This window comes from Gossypium raimondii, chromosome 8, assembly GCF_025698545.1.
Source record: "Gossypium raimondii isolate GPD5lz chromosome 8, ASM2569854v1, whole genome shotgun sequence".
NCBI lineage: Eukaryota > Viridiplantae > Streptophyta > Magnoliopsida > Malvales > Malvaceae > Gossypium > Gossypium raimondii.
The window spans coordinates 5,017,248-5,021,222 of NC_068572.1; positions in this window are offsets into that span (position 1 = coordinate 5,017,248).

Here is a 3,975-nt window from a genome sequence, read left to right on the forward strand (position 1 = left end):
TTTCCCCATTACATTTGACTCTAATCCGGTAGATTTATATCATCCTATTTCTAAGATTACATGCAACTTCACTCAATTACGCTAGATCTACTCTTAAACAAGGTCTATTCCTCCTCTGATTTAAGCAAAACAAACATGGATCAACAATATAGAAATATTAAACCAAGTGTAAAATACACATAATTGAGAGCAAGATCTAAGTATTTATTGCGTAAAAATAGAAATCAAATAATATAATTCATCCTAAAGCTTATCTCTCTAGGTATTTGGAAAATTAGTTCATACTTGCAAATAAAAACATCCCAAAGACAATATAACCAAAAGAAATAAAGAAGCTCGTGATAATCTCCTAAGAAATCAACTGTGAGTCTTCAATCTTGACTAAAATTTGCTTCAGAATCGGCTTCAATGGTGTTTTTTGAGTTGTTTTATTGAGCATTCTATGACGGCTCTCTTCCCTCTTCTTATATTTGTCATATATAGGTCTTAGAATGCGCGAAAAACCTAAACAAAAGTGTTTTTCCGCAGGATTGGAGTGTGACTCGTGATTTCTACGTAGTCTCGCACATGACCGTGTAGAAGCTCGTGTGGCCACACGGTCGTGTGTCCAGCCCATGTGGCTCCTGAAACTTGCTCCAATTTTCACTTATTTTTCGCTCCTTTTGCTCTCAAATGCTACTAAGCATAGAAACATGAATTTAAAGGATTAGGAGCATAAAATTCACCATTTTAATTCGAATAATAATCCAAAAATGCATTAAGAATGAGGCTAAAACATGTTACTTTTGGCATTTATTAATTTTGCCAACACCCAAAATAGTTGCTTAAAGGTACAAATTTAAACAACCCAAAAAAGGGTCAGTATAATCCAAAAAGCGTTGTGTTAGGCTTTTCATATGATAACACTTTTATATAGTTGGGAAAGGTATAACAAAAGTCGACATAGTGTTGGATAAAACTGATTCTTATTTAAGCGTTGCCTTAGGCATGCATATCCCAACCTTTATACAAAGAGTTGGCCAAAGTGTCAGCATAGTGTTGGACAAACTCGAATCTTATTTAAGTGTTGCCTTAGGCATGCATATCTCAAACCTTATACAAAGAGTTGACCAAAGCGTATGTCGGCAAGTCTAGTTATTAGCTCAATAGATCAAACAGAAATTGCTAAGAGGGGTGAAGTGGCTTTTAAAAAAATGTGAAAGCTAGAAAGAAAATTGAAAGATGAACAAAATAATTTAGAATGGTTCAGCCCCAATTGCCTACCCCACTACCTTGACTTTCCACAACTAAGGATTTTCCCAAATTCACTAAATTGATAACCTTTAAGTATAAGGTTTAACATTAGAACTCTATTAAGATTTCTGTAACACCCCAAACCCGGCCTAGACGTTATAACCGAATCTGGCAATGTCACATGGAATGGGATTTGAAACCTCGTTGTTACGATGAAAACATTTCATGCTATTATCTTTAGTAAACTTTTGTTAGAACTTAGGAAGTCGTCTTTATTCATTTAAAACATTTGTTTTGAAACATGCCTCGTTGTGGAAGCTTTAATAAAATAGTCTAAGTGATCATACGTTTAGAAAATAATTTAACTTTTTGAAAACCAAATTTCCTATGACCAGCAGGTAGAAATTCATAAAGTAAAATAAATAAATAAAAACCCAAATTTAAAACCAAAGTCCCAGAGGGTCCTTAAATTACATCCCAAATAATCAATAATAATCAAATCATAAATCGTAAATTGAAAACCATGAAGTCCAAAAATTACTATGGTTACCGCTAAGTCCTCCGTAGCACCGATCCGTCTAAGTCTGGGGATTAACTATGCACATTAAACAAAAAAGGTGAATTTATGTAAACTCAGTGTGTAGTCCTGTAGAAACAAACAATTAGTATCCACAGTGCACAGTTGAACAGTCTTGGGCCTAAGCCCTTTTCAGTATCAATGACAGTTTGGGCCTTAGCCCATCTCAAGATCTGATGTCAAAAATGCAGCATGAGGTCCTTAGCCCATCACAAGTCGATAGAGTAGTAGTTATCAAGAGCAAAATCCTACCTAACCAGCCTCTACACACCATCTTCGTCCAACCCTACACTCCATGTAGGGATATAATCAACCTACCCATCCCTTTTTAATAATAACCCATGCTAGCTAAATATTCTATGTTTTCACTATTTACTTATATGTTCATTCAAAGCTGTCTACTTGAGTCATTGTCACTAAATTATTTACATCTTAAGCTACAAAATTCCAAATTAAGATCTGCTTGATGTTTTCAGAACTAGACTCAGATACCTTTCTACCATAGAATTTTCAAAATTTATAGCTTATCAAATAAGTACAGTAAAATCTTCAAAGTTATCCCTATTCTGCTATTTGACAGCTTCAACCTTTCCTTACTAAAAATTATTAATCTCTTAGTACAAAATATGAATGATGTTTCCATTTGTTTCTCTTGAAAGTAGACTCATTAAAGATTTAAATGTATAAATTTAAGCCCCTAATTATTTGTTTACAATTTTTGATGATATTCTAAAATCAGAATAGGGGAACAAGAAATCATTCGACCTTGTCTCAGAAAATTTATTATATATCATAATTTACAATTCTATTGCTTACACTGTTTCTTCGATGAAAAACTAGACTCAATAAAATTTAATTTCATGTTTTATTCAACCTTTAACTCAATTTTCACTATTTTTGATGATTTTTCAAAGTTAGACTACAGCTGCTGTCCAAAACTATTTTAGTGCAAAATGTTGATTTCCAAAGTTATAACACCCTTATTTCCTTTCTCTACAATATTTTTCGCATCATTTTCTCTTATGTCTTGACAGCAAGCGATTTTGACTTTTTGCCAAATCCCGTTTTCTGCATTTTGGGTACACACCTGGTTTCGTTAGATGCTAAAATAGTTCCCGAGCACTCCAAAGCCTATAATTGAACAAATAACATCAATTTAATCTCACATAACGTGATCTCAAATCGAAATCGTATCGAGGTTTTAACCCATAAGAGACTAAACCTTACTTTCAACCGATAATAGTAATTCCCACACAAACTAAGACTCCGATTGGTGATTACAAGCCCTTGAATCATCCCCTAATAGGCAGAAACAAAACACTTTAGAAGAAAGTTAACAAATAGAGACAAATCACTTATCTAAAACTTGTTGAATGATCGCAAACAAACATAGAGCAACACAAGGCAGAGTGGGAAAAAAATCAAGAAGATGAAGGGTGGAAGAGAGCAGAAATTCGGCAGCAATGAAGAGAAAAACGACAAAAGGGTGGAGGGATTTTGGGGAAAGTAAAAAAGAAAAAAAGAAAAAAAAAGATTAACAGAATATTTGATAACCACCCCAATCCCTTATTTCTCTCCATCAAACTCCCCACAAATCCACTACTCATATTTTTAGTCTTTCTCAAACTCTTTTGGAGACACAAGCAAAAATAATGCCTATGCTAAGATTCAAACACAAGACCTCTTTCACACCAACACTCTACTTATCCACCAAACCAACAAGCTAATTTTGTTAATTATTTGCCAACTTTTACTTAAAAGTCTACTGACCAAATATAGGACTTATTCATAAAAATACCAAAATTTGCCCAAGTTCTGGCTTGAACTTGGGACCTCCCAAACACACCCAAAATACTTAACCACTGAAGCAAATACACAATTGTGTCACACATTCACAATACCCAAAATTAAAATTTTGAGGTGTTACAATTCTTGTTTTATTGACTTAAACTATAACCTTACTAACCTCATAAAATGCATAAAAAAGTAATAAATCACTTGATTACAAACTCATTAAGTATAGAATCAAGCTTAATTTGCCACAACGAATTATGGTTAATCAATTGTTAATATGAAATTTACTTTTCTAGAACACCAATTTCTCTCAACCGCATTTTGAAGCAGTGGTGGATCCTAGGACAAAGTTTGGAGGGGAGGCTAGTAAA